This window comes from Herpailurus yagouaroundi, unplaced genomic scaffold (genome assembly GCF_014898765.1).
Source record: "Herpailurus yagouaroundi ecotype Mexico unplaced genomic scaffold, PumYag 206, whole genome shotgun sequence".
NCBI classification, from domain to species: Eukaryota; Metazoa; Chordata; class Mammalia; order Carnivora; family Felidae; genus Herpailurus; species Herpailurus yagouaroundi.
In genome coordinates this window covers 5,980,772-6,003,141 of record NW_024412437.1, presented here as the reverse complement: position 1 = coordinate 6,003,141, position 22,370 = coordinate 5,980,772, and the positions used below count along the sequence as shown (strand labels likewise).

Here is a 22,370-nt window from a genome sequence, read left to right as displayed (position 1 = left end):
TTCTGTGTCTCCCTCTCTCTCTGCCCCTCCCCCCCCCCCCATATAAAAAAACTTCAAAAAAAAAAAAAAAAGCACAAACCAGTTGGTATGGGATCAAAGTAAGGACAATCCAATGCACTGGCAGAGCTCAGCAAAAGCTGCACGCGAGTGGTAATTTCACGAGGAGCCAGTGGGCTTTCAAGAGGTCAGAAAGGGTATGCGTGGATTCTGAGCCTAAAGGAAAACACGAGCAAAGACAGAACAGAGAAACTATTGGCGAAACAACAGCGTTGCAGGTTGATGTGGTTTGGGGCACCTCTACAGAAGCAAAGTCTGAAAGAAGCCGTGCCAGATCCTGGAGGAACTTTCTCGTCCACTGAGGACGCTGTGTTTGGTGGGGATGCAACGCAGAACCACTAGAAGCCAAAGTCAGAACGGGAATCTGCCCACGAGTGTGATGGAAAAGGACAGTTGGGCCGGGCGGTGGCGTAAGAAAAGGGGGAGGAGCAAGACAGGGGTCACTTATGAAGGAGAGCCGAAGTCCGTGAGTAGAGAGAGAGGTGGGCAAATGTAAATGGAAGAAAAATGCCTTTGTGTTATTTAGCAGCTGATAAAATGAAGCAATAGGGGAGAAAAGAGCCAAAGATAATTCTTTTTTTAAAAAAAAATTTTTGCTGTTTTTTTTTTATTTTTGAGAGAGAAAGAAAGAGCGTGAGTGGGGGAAGGGCTGAGAGAGAGGAGACACAGAATCCGAAGCAGGCTCCAGGCTCTGAGCTGTCAGCACAGAGCCGGACATGGGGCTCGAACCCACCAACTGTGCGATCATGACCTGAGCTGAAGTCAGATGCTTTACCGACTGAGGCACCCGGGTGCCCCAAGAGTCAAAAATAATTCTGAGTTTCATTATGTGAGTACATGGGAGGAATTTTTCTGAAGATTCCCTACTTCTTAATGAGAAGAGTATTTTTCAGTGGTATCAACTTAGTACAAGCAGCCAATGCAGTGGCAACATAACTAGAGAAAAAGTCAGGAAATTGGGACCTGCCTCTGCATTGACAACTAACCACAGGTGTGATTTTCTAGTAAGCAAGGAAGAGCTGGACCATCACTAGGATTTCTTCTAGGTATACAATTGTATTATTCCCTGGGTCCACATTAAAATGAAGCTTCATAAATAAGAACAGGGATTATGCTGTTTTTTCATTGTTCTATACTACAAAGTCAATGTCTAACAGCGGTATTTAAACTGTAATATGCCCTCAATAAATACATGCTGAATAAATTGAGTGAGTCAACAAAAGATTGTTTATAACAAAGTGAAAGGACTGATTGATTCATATCTTCTGTTTTTGTTTTTTAAACTCAAAGTAGCCATTTGGAGGGTTTTTTTTTTTTTTTAAGTTACTTATTTAGAGAGACAGAGACAGAGAGACAGAGAGAGAGCATGAGCAGGGAGGGGAGACAGAGAGGGAGAGGAAGGATCCCAAGCAGTCTCCGAGCTCTCAGCACGGAGCCCAATGTGGGGGGCTTGACCCCGTGAACCGTGAGATCATGGCCTGAGCAGAAATCAAGAGTCAGATGCTCAGCCAACTGAGCCACCCAGGTGCCCCTGAAGTTTTAGCCGAAGTAGTGGAGCTGGATTTGACATCAAAAGATTATAGTCACACTTCTATAATCTTCCAAGTTATTTGCTATTGCTCACATGTAAATGTTCCCAGCAATGCTTACTCTTCAAAATGGAAAATCTTTGTACCTTTCTGTATATCTCTTATTCCCATTGCCATCTCTACAGGTTGCTAATACTATATAAAATAGAGATCTACCTAGTGAAGGCTGAAATGGAAGGAGTTACTTTCAAATTTCACCGGTTTGGAAATCTTGCATTTGGTTGTGGATTTCTATTGTGCAGTTTGAAGATAAAATAGATCTTGAATTTTTTTTCTACAATAAATTGGCTGACTGTATTTACAATGCCCAGTTATTTCAGTCCCTTGTAAATCACAATCCAGCTTAGAAAGCAACATATTTCACATCTCAGCTATTGCTTTGACTCACAAGGACAAAGAATGAAGGAACCAAAACTTAGCAGAAGTGGGTAGACAAACCTTTGCTCACAATTATTCTAGAAAGTGTATTCACAATTTCTCCTTTCCTGATCTACAGCTTCAAAAGCAGTTTGCTAATTCTCTCTCTCACCCCAAAACCGCACATTACCAAATACCTGAGTATTTAACACTACGTACACAAAATACCTTAGATGGTAGATTGTTTATTTCTTTTTTAAAAAATTTTTAATGTTTATTTTTGAGAAAGAGAGAGAGAGAGTGAGAGAGAGAGAGAGAGAGAGAGATGGAGACAGAGCATGAACAGCAGAGGGGCAGAGAGAGGGAAACACAGAATCCGAAGCAGGCGTCAGGCCCTGAGCTGTCCAGCACAGAGCCTGATGTGGGGCTGGAATCCATGAACCATGAGATCATGACCTGAGCCAAAGTCAGATGCTAAACTGACTGAGCCACCCAGTCCCCCCATAGATTGCTTATGTCTAATAAGGATGTTTGAACGTTGTATCTAATAACCTATATACTATCTCATCCCCATCGGAACCCACTACTATTTTTCCTTATCTAAAATTTAATAATATAATGAATTGGATATGCAAACAGTTCAGTCTATGTTATAGACTTAAACTATAGTAAGATAAAATAGAACCTTCATAAGATAAAAGGATACCTTCTAAGGTTATATTTAATATTATCCCCAAAAAAGTACATGCCAAGTATTCATTTCAATAATTTGTAAATTACAGAAGGTGTTTCACAGTGAATTTCACTAAAGTTAAACAAAGATGTAATTACATGGTTTAGCCACAGCGTATTTTATTAAGTTCAGTGTTAGAGAGCGTTATATTCCTAATAGTGAATTCAGGATGGGGTTTAAATAAATCTATTCTCTTCTCTTATGCAAACTGATATCTCTGCGAAGTGGGGTTTGGTAGAAGGAACAAATGTCACTGTGTGTGCACGTGTGTGTGCGTGTCTGTCTGCTTTAATGGAAAAGCTAAGAAACTAATGAAGTAACATTCCTATTGGTTACGGGAATAGAATGTTCTCAAGTGGGTGAGATGGCTAGGCTCTCTTAAAAATGGGAAATAAGAATGTTAGCACTACATTTCCGATTACTGAACCCATCTATTTTATTTCTACTGCCCACAGAGCAGAAAGGCATACATTGTTCCAGCATGGGAGAATATGCAACATTGACCTTCTCCTTCCCCTTGAACCAATTTTTACAAAATAGAACCCAGTGAAAGAAAACACAGGGATCCCCAAATGCATATTGAAAAGTAATCCATTTTTCACTCATCAGATAACAACACTTAATGACTTGGGTAACCCAACTTCACTCTCCAATGGCCTTAATGAAAAGGCCAGTTCATTCCATTAGGAAATCAGTGAGATGAATCGTAATGAAAAACTGTGACTCTTTGCCAGGATTTAGCAAAGGCCATGAATAGCCCAGCTTAAAAGTTGAATTTCTTGTTTTCCTTCCTGTGTGGCTCTCTTTGAAAGGACAAGAAAATGGTCCATTTGGTCTTTGGAAAACCCATCTCAGGGCGTGAGATACTGCCAACTGGTTAGGTTATCTTAGGTAAATGAAGTCACGGGAGCATTAGGAATAAAATGACCAGAGGGCAAATTTGCAAGTGAAAACAAAGTGACATGTTTAGGCTTTCTGACTAATGTAGTGAGGGTAGCGAGCAGATCGTATTCCATAGAAAATAGCACCTTTGGGACACAGAGTCCTGGCACATTGAAGTGTTTTCTGCCTCACCCCCATTTCCATCACCCATGAGTTCTCTTCGACATAATAGTTCTGCTATTATTTCTTAAAAATCACCATGCTATGCGTGATCTAGGAAAAAAAGAAAAAGAAAAGGACTTACAGGGAAAGTGGCAGGGGGGTGCATAATACTCCAAGGTTTTGTCAACAATACATTCAAAAAAGAAATTTAAAAAGAAAATAGGACCCTAACAGAAGGGGTGGAACAGTTTTGCACTTGGTCAGTAGTAAGGAATGCATAAATACTACAGGAAATATGGCACTTTGTCTTGAGAAAGGCCTGAGGTTGACTGGTGGATGTGGGCATCAGGAGAAGGGTTTATAGCTTGTGAGTTACAGCAAAGTGGTAGAAGGAAGATTATCTGAAATCTGATGATACAAAATCACGTATGGGCTTGCTCAAATGATGCGTTATGCTCAAGCCAACCCATATTGCATTCAAATTGTCCCCTTGTATATCAAGGGCACTGGAACTGACTTACATTTGCCAAACAGGTGTTAGAGCAGAACTGACTGTATATTCTCAGGTTATACTTATTTAATACTGAAACAGTCAAATGAAGAGTTAAATTTTTTCTTAATCTTCTGGAGATTTCTAGACAGGTGTTCAGTGTTGGGTTGACATATTGTATCATTCTACCTCTATATTCATTACCTAGCCCCAATAATACCATTTACCTGCTCATATTAGAGCACCATAATTAGGGTAGAATTGCAGGAATCGATCGGGGGCTTCCTTTCTTCTTGCATGATGGAATGCCTTATTGATTGGATTATGTTACCTCGTAGCTCATCTTCCACCTTCTATCCTAGTTGTATTTTTTTTTTTTTATGCTTCTATTTGTTCCGGATCTTAATCACAGTATTCCATAGCATACCAACTTATTATTGCTACATTCCGAAAATTTATCTAGCAACGTCTTATCCTTGAAATGTTCTTTTCTTGTTTCATTTAAAGTTGGATTTTGTTGTTACTGTTTGGTTTTTTTGTTGTTGTCGGTCCAATTTTGTGACACTAATCCACTTACATGAAATAGCCAAAGCAAAGGCTTTTCAATATATCTCATCTGGTTTTTCAATAACGTGCAGAGTTCAGGAGCTTCTCCGTCTAGGAATCTTACTCACTCTTTGGAAACGATTTTACAAGGATCCAATGTAAATATGAAATAACAGGAACACCCACACCATGCTTGGCCCCTTTTTCATCATGTTTTTAATGCTAATCCAAGAAAACAGCCTATAAAATATGCACACACGTATGTACACTGCAGACCTTCTTGTAAACATCCCTTCTGTGATTAAATTGATTCCTGAGGAATTGGTTAAGACAAGCAGTACCAAAGGTCACTTTCAAAACTTCCTGTGCCCCTGAGAATGTTTTGTGTTAATAATATGCATTAGTTTTACAGCCACTTAAGAAGACCTTGTTTATGTCAAACCAGAAACAGAGGGCCAAGATTAAAACTAGGGGTAAATCCTATCACTCCAATACCATCACATGAGTGCAGACTTCTGGAAACAAAAGAAAGCTGAGTTTTAAAAGATTCAAAGTCTCAATTTCTTGACAATTTATCCCAAAGCCTACGTACAAACAGAAAGTAACAGAAAACTGGGCCATCCAGGGACAGAGGCCATCTATTGATCTGGACAGGATGATAGATGAGAAACACAGGAAAGAGCCAGACTTGGGATCACAATTAAAAAAAAAAAGCAAAGCCAAACAGAGGAGTTGGATTCTCAACACTAATAAACTTGCTAAATAGGATTCTTTTGCCATTGTAAAAATAGAAAGTAAGAATCTTAGAGAACTTTTTAAACTTCTTCACATTGAGGGAAATATGTTTCTTAATTTTCTCAAATACAAATAAGCAAATAAATATCTATCAATCAACCACAGGCCCTTTTTGGGCAACTTTGTTTGAATCACCAAATGGGGAGACCATGTGAGAACACTATTTGCTTTCTAGAGTTAAAAGAAAATGAGCAGGTGTTTCATACAGGGAACATGATTTCATTGATGGTGTTAAACCCTCTTACCTAAATTTCTTTGAAGACAAACGTTTCCATTTCCCTTTTAGAGCCAATATGTTTTGCTTTCTCAGAGTAGCACAACACAATTCCATAAACCATAGATGGCTGGTGAGTCACTTTTTTTTTTCCCCTAGAGATCAGAGATTATCAGAGCTTGAAATTTGAATGCTGTGTAACTGCCCCAACTCTCCAACACTGCTCACAAAGTTTCTGAAGTTTTAAGCAAACAAGGAAAACATATTTAAAAAAAAAAAAAATTGGCTTCTTTTGAAAGTGGGAACTCAAGTTACCAACGTCCTGCCCTTATTGGGTTACTGTTGTCATAGTCTACATGGGAGACTCCTCTCATGTGATTGTAATTACCAACATAACCAAGCTATTAGAGTATGGCATCAGGGCTGCCTGTCACAGTGCCTAAGGTGATTTATCTTGAAAAGGAGACAGAGGGCTGCAGATGAATGAACCATAGGAAACTGATTTGTGCAACGTATTCAGCAGGGCAACATGGTCTCAAATCCGCTCATTTGGCCCAGCTCGGGTATCAGTAACTGGAGAAGAGCAGAGAACGGCAATCAGTTGAAATTACTCCTGTCTGATCAGTTCTAAGCTTGTGACAGGTGACGTGCTGCACAGTTAGTTCCTAGGGGAGAGGAGACAAGAAATAGAAGTGTGGCGGTGGGAAGAGCCAACCGAAACTCCCAAATGTAAGTGGAAATTATTTGAGTATAAAGGAAAAGCATAAGGAAACAGCATATGGGGTGCCTGGGTGGCTTAGTCTGTTAAGCTTCCAACTCTGGCCCAGGTCGTGATCTCATGGTTTGTGAGTTTGAGTCCCATGTCGGGCTCTGGGCTGACAGCTCAAGACCCTGGAGCCTGCTTCGGATTCTGTGTCTCCTTCTCTCTCTGCCCCTCTCCCGCTCATGCTCTGTCTCTCAAAAATAAATACACATTATAAAAAAGAAAAGAAATAGCATATAACTGTTGCAGAAAATATATCCAGGACTTCTCATCATTTCTACTCCAGCAAGTTTTTATTATTTTTTATTTGTTTAACTAGACATAGATGCTGTTGTTAATTGCTACTTTCCTTACACTCAGCTTCAGGTAGACACTGCTAACATGCAAGCACTTCTGAGCTCTGTTTTGGATACTGTGATTATCTTGAATGATTTGCTTAATAAACTACCTGAAATCTGCTGATGATCCACCTACTGGCTGGTCTCCTGGCACTTTGCCACCTGTCCAGATAGAGTGTGGATTTTCTATTCTTTTTCCGTTACTATATTTGAGGTGCTTGCCTCTCTTTCAACTAGGTTCATCCCATAGCCAAGCTAACTCCTCAGTGCAAGTCCATTATTGGCTTTCTGTACTTCCCATTTGGACCCATGAAAGGGAAATCCCAGCACGACTGGGGAACACAGTGTGGGTGCCTGAAGCGTAGCCAGTGCTCTGCATATATCAGGAAGACAATGTGTTAATGAATTGACTTGGCAAAGTCAAATCACTGAATCATCTGAACACACAGACCAGGTGGTGCTAGGAGAGCACCAAACTCCATGCATCACGCTATAATGGAAAGCAGATTGCTACCAGTTCCCTCAAATTAGTCAGGGATGGACAAAATAATACTACGAATTGCAAAATGATTCTACTAATAACCATTTCCCAGCATGCCTCTGTGAAGAAAAAAGTGTATAGAGGAAACCAGGTATTTGACGTCTGGGGTATGTGATTATGTTAGGTGGTTCTGACTCATTCTGCTTGATATGTTGACTGAACTTTCCCATCATTCAATTGGTTATCCTAGAAAAACATTTTAAATATATATGTGTGTGTGTGTGTATGTGTGTGTGTGTGTGTATATATATATATATATATATATATATATATATATATACACACATATATATACATGTATATACACATATATACACACACATATATACACACACACACATATATATGTATATATATGTATGTAGATAGAATATAAATGTAAGATATAAATATATCTTATATATACGTATACATGTACATACATATATATGTAAGATATAAAAATAAAACTCTTGGGGGGGATGATTTCTGAAATAAAATAAATGGCAATTTCTGGGTCATTTCATTGCATCTCATCAACCAGATGACACTTGTTTCAGAGGTTATCATTATGAGATGGTAGGAACTAACAAGGTATGGGAAATACTAAATGATTATTAAATCACATTAAATTCGATTGTACATTGTTGAAGAGAAGACACAACTTGGTTCTATAGTCTGGAAAACACTGGTCTTAAAATTGAGAGGTCTAACTTGTGGTCTCAACTTTGCCACTTACTAATCTGTGACCTTGAGATGTCACTTAACTTCCCTTAGGCTCAGTTTTTTCATCTACAAAATTAAGATGACTAAAAGTCAAACCTAAGGTTCTTTCCAGCTTAGAAATTCCATGATTCTTGGATAATTTTTGTCATATTCGTGTATCTATCTATCTATCTATCTATCTATCTATCTATACATACATATATACTTTAAAGGTGTATTTATGTTTGAGAGAGAGAGGGAGCACAAGCAGGGGACGGACAGAGAGAGAGGGAAACAGAGAATCCAAAGCAGGCTCTGTGCTGCCAGTGGAGAGCCCGATGTGGGGCTCAAACTCATGAAACTTGAGATCATGACCTGAGCCAAATCAGATGCTTAACCAACTGAGCCACCGAGGCACCCCATCACATGCCTATATTTTAATTGCAATTTGCTGTTCCATGAGAATAAGCTAGAACTTTAGATACATCCTCCTTTGCTCTTTCTAACATACAACCCAACTATCATATGGTTTTTAATTTACCGATTTGAATGAAATAAGCCGAAGTATTTCACCTTAAAAGTGACTGTATAATACGTAATTCTGGTATAGTCAGTAATGGTGCTGGCTTATGACATGCTAATCAGTCCTATCTCTAAAAATGGAGCCACAAATACATACACTGTAATTCAGGCCTAGAATTTTCCTCTACAACAAATAGTGTGGTTTCTTGATGAAGTGAATTAGAAATGTCTTGTGTTTGTGTACAAATGGTTTCGAGCAGAGTACACAATCTATACGTGGAGACTGTGCCCTTCATTTGTCCCATGGGTTGCTGATTAGTGGTATTATTAGGAGCTATGGAAAAAATGTGGGCTCTTCTTAAATATGAAGCAGGATCCTGTCATAGAAACACATATATTCTGGCACCTGGCTCCTAGTAATTTTTGTTCCTGATCCTTTCGTATTTGTTGGTTTGGTCAGGGGACAAAGGAAAGTTGTTCCATAACAACCAGATGGAAAACCATAAGCTCAGTGAAACCCAAGAATTGTTTGAACTCATGCCACAGGCAGCAGCAAGGTAACCGTGCCAAAATGGGTCAAAATTCCCCAAACCACAGAAGGGTCAACCATGTGCTGTAGGGGGGTCAAAATATACATCATATTGTCACCCATCCAACTTTGAAAAGGCAGCACCTGTCATGTATGGGGAAGGAATCAGTCACTAAACTGTAGAGTCACGGGAAGTGACTATTCTCTCTTATTGGTCAAACAGGGAGCCCTTCTTTAGGGAGCAGAATTCTCCTCTCCAGAGCTAATTCTCACAATTACACTAATTCCATGCTAATGGCACTAATTCTAATAATGACAACTCGCCCGTTAAGCCTAGCTAACCAAGGAAAACAATAACCTATCCCGCCACGGTTCTTCTAGTCTTCACCTTAGTTAGAGAACCATTGATGAATCATGAATCCTTCCCTTATACATTTGAATTGCACTTGCTCTAGGTATTTTCTGAGGAAGAGCTTATATCATGACAAAGGAATAGAAAAAGAGGTTTGTTCTGCATGTCCTGATTTTTCCCCAGAATAGATACAAATCCATGACTGCCATCTAGTTAAAACAGAATCAATGCAGGGAGAAAAAAAAAAAAAAAAACAACAACTCACCAGGAAACAACCATTTTGATCTATTTATAGCAGCTTTCTCCTATGTAGCATTTACTAAAGGTCAGGCACTATGTTAGGCACTTCAAGCATGTTATCTCATTTAATCCTTACAACCTCATGAGTCAACACAAAATTATCGCTCCTATTTTACAAATAAAAATATGAGCCTGGAAAAAGTTGACTTCAAAGTCACATGGCTGGCGAGGGTCCCGGGTTCTCTTCATCACTGGCCTTCTTCCTGACATGTGCTTTTGCACATGGTCCTTGGGGCAGAGGCAAACCTGTCCGTCTCTTTCATCTAAACGAGAAATTTCCCCTTGAATTACAACAGGTTTCTTCTGGGTATTCTACAAAAAGGAAAATGCACGTTGGGAGAGCCCAGCCATAATTGGGTGTTGCAATTCCCTTGAAAGTAAATAGGAAGTAGCATATGCCAAACCTTTTCAGCACACATCTTCACCAAGAGTGGGCTAATATGTTGTTAGTCACTTTTCTTCCTTGAACTCTTGCTACTTCATTAAAAAATATCTGTCTTCCTCTGACTGTGAGAATAGGGCTTACGTGGTCACAGAAGTGATTTTCAAGGTCGTCATGAGAAAACACCACGCTCCCTCAAACCAGGCATACTACTGGAGGTCAGATGGGGCACTTCATTCATTTCCTGAAATTACTTAAGCCCTTGAAACTGATACTGATCTGCAAGTTCCTGGATGTTCTAAACATCCAAACCACAATGGATTATGGAAAGAGAAGGTCTCAAACTGGTTCTATGGCATTACCCTAGTGGGATTTTCATTTCCTACTATAAATTTTTTTAATGTTGATTTATTTTTGAGAGACACAAAGACAGAGTGTGAACGGGGGTGGGGCAGAGAGAGAGGGAGACACAGAATCCGAAGCAGGCTCCAGGCTCTAAGCTGTCAGCACAGAGCTCTACACGGGGCTTGAACCCATCAACCGTGAGATCATGACCTGAGATGAAGTCGGACGCCCACCCGACTGAGCCACCCAGGCGCCCCATTCATCTATTATAATGAGCAAGTTGAAATTCAAGAATTTGACAAAATCTCAGTGAAGACAAAGAATTGTAAAGCTGAACAGGATATGATGACCCTCGCTTTAAAATCTACAGGAGATACCCAGCTTCATTCATTCCTTAACTATACGTTAATGTTCAACAATCCTTTTTAGTGACTTCCCCTAGAGGCTCACTTCCACTGGAAGTTTCTGACTTACGAGTTTATTTACAAATAAACACACTTTGATTATCCTTTTAATGAATTGCTTTTATTGAAAAGCATATGAAGGCACCCAGGCAGACTGCCATAGAAAACCTGATTTGCGTGGTCTGGGGTCACTTTTCCTAATCATTAAACAAAAATAACAGCCACCATCATGAAAACCCTTAAAGACTTAGCAACGTGAATACTGCAACAGTAAAAAAATAAATCAATAGACATTTTTAAATAAATAAGTAAAAGTAACTTATTATCATCTTGAAAGTAAGGCACACATTTAGCATTTACATTACAAGTCAAAGTAATTATTTGAGTTCAATAAGCACTGATTTTTATCATTACCCATTAGTTATAATACTTTGAAACCCACACTTCAAGGTTGTTTTAAAAATACAAAGGACTCGCGTATACGAACCCATTAAAACACACAAGAGCCACTTGGAAATTATTGATGAAAGAGCAGACCCAGGCTGGCTGACTAGTGACTATGTCCCCAACGTGGCCGCAGAAAGAAGTTCCTGCTCAAACCTCAGAACACGCCTCCTCCCCTTAAGTAACTTACCGGTTGATGCCTTCTTCCGGAAGTCTGAGGTGGAGGAAGGGGAGTGTGAGAGGCGTGGAAAGTGTGAGTAGAAGAGGGAGGGCTTCTCTCAGGTAGGGGCCAGAGGCAGGAGCCCTCAACCCTGTCCAGGCTTAGAATGACCTAGAAGCGTTTTACCCCTCCCCAAACCAATTAATCAGAGTCTCTGGGGATGGTGTTTGGTGCTAGGTATTTATATAGCACAGCAAGGCTAACAGCCAATGGTTCATAGGTGACCAGTGAGAAACGTTCTGTATACACTGAGGCCAAACATGTTCGAGATCCTCAGACACAGTGGTTCTTAAACTCAGGTGCATCAGAATCTCTTGGAAGACTTGTTCAAACACAGATTGCTGAGCCCTACCCCCAGAGTTTCTGATTCAGTAGGTCTGTGACCACCAGGCCCAACATTTGAATATTTAACAAGTTCCAGGTGATGCTGATAATTGCTGATCTGGGACCACACTTTGGCAGTCAATCGGCTGAGGCCACCACCCTTCCCCAGCCAATCGGCTAAGGCCATGATCCCTATAAACCTTTGTGCTTTTGAAACTCGCTCGCTCTCTCTCCGGCATCTCACCGCTGCATCGGTGCAGGTAGGAGATTGAGCTCGAGCTAGCTCGAATAAAGGCTCTTTGCTTTTGCATCAGACTCGGCTCCCTGGTGGTCTTTGGGGATCACGAATTCTGGGCATAACATTGATTGATTGACTGATTGCAAATTCTGTCTATACAATCTATTATTCAGGATCATCAGAGTGGAATGTCAGAAAACCAAAGACAGAATTTTGTCCCAAGCTACCACCACTTTGCAGGCATAATCTGGTTTCACCCCAGCTGCCTTCCAATTTTGTTCTCTACTGATATACAGTACTTTGACCAATGACATTCCAGGAAGATGGGTTCCACAAGTCAACAAGTGCAATAAAAATCTGGGGAAGAAGAAACCATGGAGGACCAAGGAAACAGAATCTGCTCTAACCCTAGAAAGCTGTCCTCTTTCTCCCTTTCCTTTTCAAATTAATTTTTCCATCTTGTTTTTCAATGTTATGCCCAGAATTCATGATCCCCAAAGACCACCAGGGAGCCGGGTCCGATGCAAAAGCAAAGGGCCTTTATTCGAGCTAGCTCGAGCTCAATCCCCTACCTGCACCGACGCAGCGGTGAGATGCCGGAGAGAGAGCGAGTTTCAAAAGCACAAAGGCTTTATAGGGATCTAGGGGCAGTTGGTGGGGTCATGGTCGTGGCCTTAGCCGATTGGCTGGGGAAGGGTCAGAGTCCCGCTGGGCAGGTTGCCGGGCATGGTTTGAACCAGAAGTTTGAACAGGTGAGCGTGAAGTTACTCAAGGGGAGGAGGCGTGGTCTGAGGTTTGAGTGGGAATTTCTTTCTGTGATTTTCCCGGAAAGGGGGCCATGGTGGGGTTGTAGTCACTCAAGATGGAGGACACAGAACAAAATGGAGTCGGCCAGCCTAGGTCCGCTCTTTCATTCACTACCCCTGTTCAACGCTCCCTCTAAACTTCCCAAACTCCTGACTGAGGTCTAGACCGAATTGTAATGCATGCACACACACGTACACAGCCGTGGCCAGCGAGGCAGGCACATCCACACCTTAAACTTGACAAGCATAATAAGAAGAGGAAATTATGGAGGCACATGGCAGTGTATTAAACCGTGCCCATTTCCAGAGGGCAAGGTTTTGGTGCCTCTTACCCCCACTTACACCACCATATTAACTTAGACTGCCAGAGACCAAAACTCATGGGACCCTTGAACATCAAAGGCCATTAGCGCCACATCACCTACTGGTTCCTGGTTTTGCATTTCACGTCTCAGCCGCTCAGTCTTACTCATGCCTTGCTTGCAGGGCCATTCACATCCATAGTATGAAAATGGATTTGTTCATTTGTCTAACTGAGAAAGTTTAAAGTCTAGAACAGCTAGATATACTTTACTGGTGACGTACTAAAGGCCCATGCATCTTTAATAAATCCCCCCCTTCCCAGAAAATGTGTCCTTCCATAGCACATCGTCCAAGGCACTATGATCAGACTCGTAACTACAAATTACGATTATTTATATGCACAGTCCCCTTCCCCGTCATACTGTGAACTTCTCAATGTCTCCTCATTTCGGCAGCCACCACCCACACTCCTCTGTCCCTCTAACTCTTCGTGGTGACTTCCTGGCATTTCCTATCGACTTTTTAAATAAGTGTAAAAGTGAATGAATAAATGACCTTTGATTGTCCTTCATGTGAATGAATGCCTTGCCCCTCAAGAAAAATATGGCACGTGTTATTTTGCAACTAGTCTGTACCACAAAGTAGGTAGGCATCCTGAGATACGAATTACTTCCTCAGTCTGACCTTATTGACTCTTTCTACTGTACAGTGAAGGAAAGGCAGCAGGCTTCCTGTTTGCTCACAGCAAACCTTCCTGCCTTTTACTGCATTTTGGAGCTGGCTGTCAATTTCTCGATGATTCTCTTCACACAGAAATGCAGCTTCGTACGTTGGCAAGGCTGCACTGCCACAGGAGAATCCGCATTTTCTAGCCTGTTCGAAATGGCCTTTGTTCTTTGTCAACCCTGTTCAAAATTAAGGTGTTCTGGAGAAATCTGCAGTTGATCTTGGGACTCAGGCAGAAACCAGAATGGCATCAACATCACTGGTTGTTCACAGTGATTGGATACCTTTGAAGAATATATTTTATAAATAAATGACCACATTTTCTTTAGAATAGAGGCTCGTATATCTTAAATAACATTTCCCACCGTAGCCATGATTTGTGGTAGGATTGAAATGATTGAATTGGGTAGTCTAGATTTTCAAAGTCAGACATTCCCACCTTCACAGGAATTTCTGGGGAAGAAAAATGCGTCACAGGTCAGAGGGCTTGGGGTGAGAAGCGGCAGCCCACAGATCCAGTTTCCAAGTTCCCACTACGGATATGATATCCAGCAACAAGAGCCTTGCCTCTGGAGAAGAAATAGGCCTTCCAGAGAGTCAGCTGGAAAAGAGAAACAAAACCGCCAGCCGAAATGGGCTTCACCCCCTTGAGGCTTACATAACCATTGTTTTTAAGTCTTTGGACATCAGTGGGTAGAGGGGCACTTTGAAGCTACATTTAATGTTTTCTCCAAGTACAAAAGAAAATGTAACTGCCAAATTATAAATCAAGGCTAAGGTATTGCCAAATGGCTGTGAGAATAATATAAAAAGGGTTTCGTTTGTCTGTTTGCTTTTTGTTTTTGTTGTGTTGTGTTGTGTTTTAGCTTCTGCACACGCATGGTCTGGCAAGGCCGGCAGTGAAAATTTAAAGAACAATCTGATATCTGAAGAAGTCTGCCCTTGGCAAGGTAAAGGCAACACCTGACTGATATATTGGCTTCCCACTGAGGTGTTGCAGTTAAGAAAAAAAGGTTCATGCATTTGCCTCAGGTAAGTGAGTCTCACTGACTGAGAGGGAGCCATGAATCCCGGGGCTTACAACTCCAGAAATCTTCTGCAAAGAAACACGTTTAGAAGTTTAAGAGAGGTAGACTACCTGAGCTGTTTCTTACCAGCACATTACCAGGTCTTTTGCAGTATTTGTATGCAAATACATCCAGACAAAAGATGTTATTGTCTGGGAGACTTTGGAGGAATCAGGTTCCATCACCTGGAGGCTAGTGGTGGTCAACCTACAGAAAGCAAACAATAGTTCCCAGACCTCACTCACTTGGGTTGGTGTATTATGCTTGATTCCTTCAATGCTATTCTACTCTCGTCCTTTTAATTCCTTTTGCAAAGCTCATTTGCCATAGACGGGATTGAAATGTCGCACCCTGGGCTTTCCCCAAGCATAGTAAACGCTGTGGGTTGATATATAAATGGAAATTTACCAACTCATATGAAGGGTCTCTTGGGGAGACAGAATTTGAACGCAAATTCAGATAAATTTAGGTTTACAATTAGGAATGGTCTGGATTCGGTTTGGAGTTTTGAGGTAGAATATGTAGGCTCTGCTTCTGTTGACTTAAATTATCCAGAAACCTTTATTTTCCAAATACATTTTTCCTCCTTTATTCATTGTCCTTAGGAATTAGCTATTTAAAATTATCTACTTTGCTCAGATGTATATAGGAACCTACTTCTAATAACCTGGTTAATAAACTCCTTTATTAGATAATAACTTTGAAAATCATTACAACAAAGAATGAGGTCCCAAGTCCAGTAATTTGAAAATACTGTTAGACATATACTCAATATAATAGTTCTGTATTTCTAGAAGGATGCAGCTCTCATTTTAAAACATAATACAATTTTTAGCTTAAAATAAAATGATGGGTCTGGTCTGGCACGTAAGAAGGCTGGAAATTGTCACACCATCCTAACAACAAGTACAAAACTGATCAAAGATCAACAACTCTTCTTAGCTCTGCCAAAGAAAATTGCTACCACCGAAATTGGAGACATAAACCAGGAAACACAGAGAGTCACGAGTTATCAGAGCAGAAACCTCCATGAAAACCAGAGCCAGGGTAGAAAAATCTATACTGTCACTGACAATTGCTGGACACTTATGTGGACAAGTCCGAGAGATTAAAAACAAAACAAAAGAAAACAAAACGAAGAACAAAACAAAAACTCCAGGGGACTGCATGTTATCTCTTTAAGATTCTGATTTCAATTCCTTTCGACATATACCCAGAAGTGGGATTTCTGGATCATATGATAGTTCTATTTTTAATTTTTTGAGACACTGCCATACTGCTTTTTCATACTGCATGTACCAATTTACATTCCCATAAACAGTAAACAAGAGTCTTCCACATCATCACCACATCCTTGCCAACACTTGTTATCTTTTGTGCTTTGGGTAATCGACATCCTAACAGGTATGAAGTAACATGCCGTGGTACTGGTCTCAAAGGTGTGTCTTATTCTCTTACTGATCACGATGTTCGATACTCTTTGACTGATGATCCGAAACCATGGGAAGAGGCATCAGTAAGGTTCTGAAAAGCAATTACCTATGCTGGCTTCTTTGCCAGTCAAGAGACCAGGGAACATGAATGTTTACGTCAAAACCATCAAGTCAGAAATTCAGCTGAAATTCACTTAGAGAGCTCTCATTTATGGTTGTAGAATCCAAAATGCAGTTTTGCAATACCAGACTACTCCTTCAGAGTGAAACCCAACCTGTGATGTGAGCTAACATTGACTCACTGCCTAGACTGAGAAAGGCCCTGGGCTAGAAACCTTACAAATATGATTTCTTTTATCTCCCTAGCTTCTAACCCCCATTCCACGGATGGGAAAACCGAGGCTCAGAATTTAAAGCAATCTATGTAAATTCACATGGATAAGGAGTAGTACTGGACTTAGAATTCAAACTGACATGCATGTGATTTGAAATCTATGTCCTCCCCCCCAGAACAGATCAAAACATGAACCCGATTCATAGATATTCCAGCAAGGAAACTGAATTAGACGTCAGGACACTTGTGGAGCACCTGGGTGGCTCGGTCAGTTGAGCAGCCAACTTCGGCTCAGGTCACGATCTCATGGTTCATGAGTTTGAATCCTACATTGGGCTCACTGCTGTCAGCACAGAGCCTGCTTTGGATCCAATGTCCCCATCTCTCTGCCCCTACCCCACTCACACTCTCTCTCTCAATCTCTCTCTGTCAAAAATAAATAAATCATTTTTTTTAATTAGAAAAAATAAAAGAGGTCAGGACACTTGTTCCCAGCACACATCTTGACCAGTTATGTTACCTGGATAAGCCATCTCCTCTCTCCGAGCCTCAGTTTTCTCATGTGTGAAATGAAAAGCTCTAAAACGATCTTTAATTACAGTATAGCTCAACATGAAATAAGTGATTATAAAAAAATAAATTAACATTAAACAATCCCTATTAACATTCATTTTGGAGACAATATGAAAGGCAAATACTTAATGACAGAAGCATCTAGACCAAAGCTGACGGCATTAACAATAGAAAAAAAAATCCTTTACTATTGTTACAAATCATTTAAGTTTAAAATTTTGACTTACCTTTTCACAGGCTCACAATGTCTTTAGTTAGCTGCCTCTTAAGCTTCTCTTGCTACCTCTGATTCAGCCTAAGCAAAACACCTTTCCTGCTTTGGCCAGTTTCTATTATCTCTTTTTATCAGGATCTTGGTTTGATATCCAGCCCAGTCAGTCCATGAGGACACAGATATCAATGAAATTCTGACGCCAATATTATGTTGTGTTCGTAAACTTTCTTCCCTTCAGCCAAACCACATGGTCACCAAATATTTGAGGAGAAACTCATGTTGGACAGAAGCATTCGAGAGAAACCTGAGAGCAGTGTATGCTTCATCACTGGCTCTCTCTGGAGATTCACACCCTTTTCACCAACACAGGCTGGGGACAGTTGTGTAACTCATAGAGAGCCTATGGTTCACTTCGAGCCTCACTTCACTTACAAGTTGAAGTGTGTGGATAATCCAGAATCCCAGATTCACTGGAGACTAACAGACTATGTTTTTTCACACCCTCATGCCTCTGACAAATCTCATAATGTCCTCTACCATTTCACAATCCTAGAAAACTTTGATCCATATTTTTGTCCTTGGTTTAATCATCCACCTTCTCTGGAAGGATCGTCCCTATATCATGGCTGCTAGTTATGGGCCGACTATTTGTTCCAAAGGTATTTTTATTTTAACACCTGCTGTATTTTTTTTAAATTTTTTTTTTAATGTTAATTTTTTATTTTTGAGACAGAGAGAGACAGAGCATGAATGGGGGAGAGGCAGAGAGAGAGGGAGACACAGAATCGGAAACAGGCTCCAGGCTCTGAGCCATCAGCCCAGAGCCTGACGTGGGGCTCGAACTCACGAACCGTGAGATCGCGACCTGAGCCGAAGTCGGACGCTCAACCGACTGAGCCACCCAGGCGCCCCAACACCTGCTGTATTATAATGTAATCATATCTTTACAGATTTGTCTTTGCTCATAGAGCAGAACTTCAGTGATAAGACCCATGGCTAATCTTTCTCTAAATCTTTCAGAGAACCTATCAAAGTACCTAGTATATAAGAGACCCAAATAAAGCATGCTTGGAGTTAATTAATGCATCAAAATACTAATTAAGCATAGACCCCTCTACTTAGTAAAACCTTGAAAGACAAAGAGGCAATTTGCTCTTAATCTCTAAGCAATGTTGTATGATCCACCCAATGTATATTTATGGCGCACCTACTATATGTCCCATGCTCTTTTAGGGTCTGTGAATATAACCAAAAAAATGGATGCAACTCCTGCTGTGTGAAGTATTCCATTAGAATAGAATAGAGACAAGTGGCACAAGAAAAGTCGGGTGTAGTAGATGAGGAATCCTGTGAAAAAAGCAGGAAGAAAATTCTGGATGTGTAAGGGAAGGCAGCTACTTTATATAGGGCAAAATAAGAATGCAGGAGGAGGAAAAGGAGGAGGAGGAGGAGGAGGAGGAGGAGGGGAGCAGCCGAAGTAGCTGCAACAAATAGCAAGTACCATTCGATTTGGCTGATGGATTTATAATTAACCAAGCAATCACACATACATTTTCTGGAATTCAGGGAAGGCGATTTATTAGATTTGCTCGTAACGTGTCTTTCTCCTTGTAGCTCCTGGATATAACATAATTCACTTTACTCTTAACCTATAAGGGTAGCCAACTAGGACCAGAGAGAGAGAGAGATCTTTCCCCATTAGAGACTGACAGGCCAGCGGATCCCTTTGCATATTAGAAAACCAAATGTTCTTACAGTTTCATTGGTTCTGCGTAGGGATCTTTATCCTGCGAAGCTCTGATCTCAAATCAGAACTCTTGTCCCTTCCCCGATAGTGACACCATGTAGCAGTAGCAAACTGTCAGGCAATTTTCTGGCCAGAAAATTTGGTTGATGTTTCAATTGTTCTGAATAGCCTATTATTTGATCGGCAACAGTTGGTTATACTGCCTCACACCTGTGCAGCTGCACATGTATAGGGTGAGGGGCGGGGGTAGGGGCGCAGGGGCGGGGGTAGGGGCGGAGGGTGGGGAAACAGCTGCATAATTGGTCTGTAAAGTGGTGCAGACAGATATTGTAACATTCAGCAAGGACAACAAGGTGTTGAGAGAATGGAAAACTCTAGTAGATGCAGTTAAATAGTTAAAAGCCGGTAGCATATTATTCATGTCTTCTGACGGAGAACAGAGTTGAAAACCTCAAGGAAGCTACCGAAGAGAATGCTAACGTGCAGGAAAACTCAGATTTCTTCTCTTGGGTGTCCATGGAGCCTTCCGTGACATAGAGAATGATCACTGGTCATGTTTCTCAAACTCTGTTCTGAAGACAGAGTTTTTCTTCCTCAGGCTAACCAAAGCACTCTGGCACAACACTAGAATTGTTCTTTTCCCAGTTTGCAAGATGAACGCCTACAACAAAACTCAGTTTGTTCATGGAAACACCTCAATTTTTTTTTTTTTAATTTTTTTTTCAACGTTTATTTATTTTGGGGACAGAGAGAGACAGAGCATGAACGGGCGAGGGGCAGAGAGAGAGGGAGACACAGAATCGGAAACAGGCTCCAGGCTCCGAGCCATCAGCCCAGAGCCCGACGCGGGGCTCGAACTCACGGACCGTGAGATCGTGACCTGGCTGAAGTCGGACGCTTAACCGACTGCGCCACCCAGGCGCCCCGTAAACACCTCAATTTTAGCTTGCTTGCTTGCTTTCTCCCCTTGAAATATAATCTGCATCCAATTTTCTGTGTTCTTTTAAAAATCTCTGAACGTAGATTTTTGCTTACAAATTATAAAGGTTTATCAGTAAGAGACAATTATTCTTCCTCTCTATGTTAGAAGTAACCAATTAAAAGGAATATTTTGGGGGAGGGGGGAAACAATCTCATTCATACAGCCACAGTAAAATATCTAAGAATTTTCTTAACATCTACTGTATGTGATGAGTGTGTCACTGAATCTAAGAAAGTGGGCTTCTGGAGACGGACTTTGGTTCTGACTTTGGACCTACGGTGAACAGCGACAAATGTGTAAGGGAAGGTATAAGGGAAATGGTGTAATGGATGTATAAGGGAAGGTAGCTACTTTATATGGGGAAAGATGAGAATGAAGAAGGAAAGAGGAAGAAAAGTAGAAGGAGGAGATGAGCAGCCGAAGTAGCTGCAACAAATAGCAAGTACCATTCGATTTAGCTGATGGATTTATAATTAACCAAGCAATCACACATACATTTTCTGGAATCCAGGGAAGGCGATCTATTCACCTACGGTGAACAGGGACAAATTACCCTCCTTGTTCCTCAGTGTCACCCCTGTAAAATGGGGACGACGCCAAACCTCTCTCTTTTAATCTTAGAAGTTACAAGTCCTTAGAGCAATGCCTTGCACACAATTAATTTTCACTAAACATTGCCTGTTTTTACATGAAACGAGGAGTGGCAAAATTCCACTGAGAAATATCAAAGAAGAATTAAATAAATAAAGATGTACCTTATGCTCCAGGCTGGGAAGGATGCTCCTTATGACAATGTATTCTCAAGTTATTCTATCAGTAGCACATACTTCTGTTCTGAATTCACGTTAACAGCAATTCTTGCCGGAAGTCGACAACATGGCCCTATAATGCAACCGAGAGAATAAACTTATGAGAATGTCCAAGGAAAATATAATGGGAGATGAGAGTAATGCAAATAAGTCGCATTACCGGGTGTTAAAACGTTACAGTCAGAGTAATTAAGTCACCGGTGAAGAAGCCAGAACAAGTCAAAATTAAGACATTAGGTTTCCCAGAGGAAGACGCTAAAATGGGAAAAAAGCAAAATATTGGATGAAGGTCACAGCACAAACAAATGACGAAAGAATGTACTATTCAATATAAATAAATAAATAAATAAATAAATAAATAAATAAATAAATAAATAAATAAAATGGAAAGGCGCCTGGGTGGCTCACTCAGTCTGTTAGGCCTCTGACTTCAGCTCAGGTCATGATCTCATGGTTTGTGGGTTCGAGCCCCACGTCGGGCTCTGTGCTGACAGCTCAGAGCCTGGAGCCTGCTTCGGATTCCGTCTGCCTCTCTTCTCTGTGCCTTCCCCACTCGCACTCTGTGTGTGTCTGTCTCTCTCAAAAAATAAGCATTAAAAAAATGTTTTTAATGGAATAATTGGCCAGCTATTTAGAAAACCAATCAATTTTACAGCCTATCTTCATACCTTACAGCCAAATAGCACCAAGGGAAATTTTTAAAAATTAAACCGTAAGGAAGTCAAAAGAAAATGTATTTATTTGGTCACCAGATACAGAAAGAATATTTAACTAATGAGGGAACTGTGCCTTCATTATCACTGTCATAGGTAGTACTTATTAAACATTTACTAGGTGTTCAGCAATGCATAAAGTGCTTTATGTTCTTTTCTCTTTATTCTTTACTCTTATTGACTCTGGTTTAGAAATATGGAAGATGAGGCATAGGAAAGTTAAGTAAGGTTGTACAGCCCGGAAGTGGCAGTGAATGAATTGGGGCGGTCTGATTCTAGAACCCTGTGCTCTCAGATTTTTACCATCTAAAATAGATCTAACGGAATAAAATTGGCGAGGAAAAGACAAAATGGAGAGAAAGAGAGGGACAGGGAGAGAGAGAGAGAGAACAAGCGAGCAAATGGGCCAAGATAGAAATGAAACCTTTGTCATAAAGTAAAAGCAAAGGGGC

The 22,370-nt window shown here is 40.7% G+C and overlaps 1 protein-coding gene and 1 long non-coding RNA gene across 4 annotated transcripts in view; one reads left to right on the top strand and one right to left on the bottom strand.

The window, feature by feature from the left end:
• The window catches only part of KCNJ16 (potassium inwardly rectifying channel subfamily J member 16), an 85,884-nt gene extending 64,583 nt beyond the window's left edge, over positions 1 to 21,301 (bottom strand). The window contains exon 1 of the mRNA XM_040452241.1: positions 21,152 to 21,301. The gene's annotated coding sequence lies outside the window, so the exon portion shown is untranslated. The remainder of the gene's footprint in view (positions 1 to 21,151) is intronic.
• The window catches only part of LOC121015352 (uncharacterized), a 40,495-nt gene continuing 32,871 nt past the window's right edge, over positions 14,747 to 22,370 (top strand). The window contains exon 1 of one of the 3 annotated variants that reach the window (XR_005783783.1): positions 14,747 to 15,078. This is a non-coding gene — a long non-coding RNA (uncharacterized LOC121015352). The remainder of the gene's footprint in view (positions 15,079 to 22,370) is intronic. The other 2 variants (XR_005783782.1, XR_005783784.1) reach the window with 2 other exon arrangements.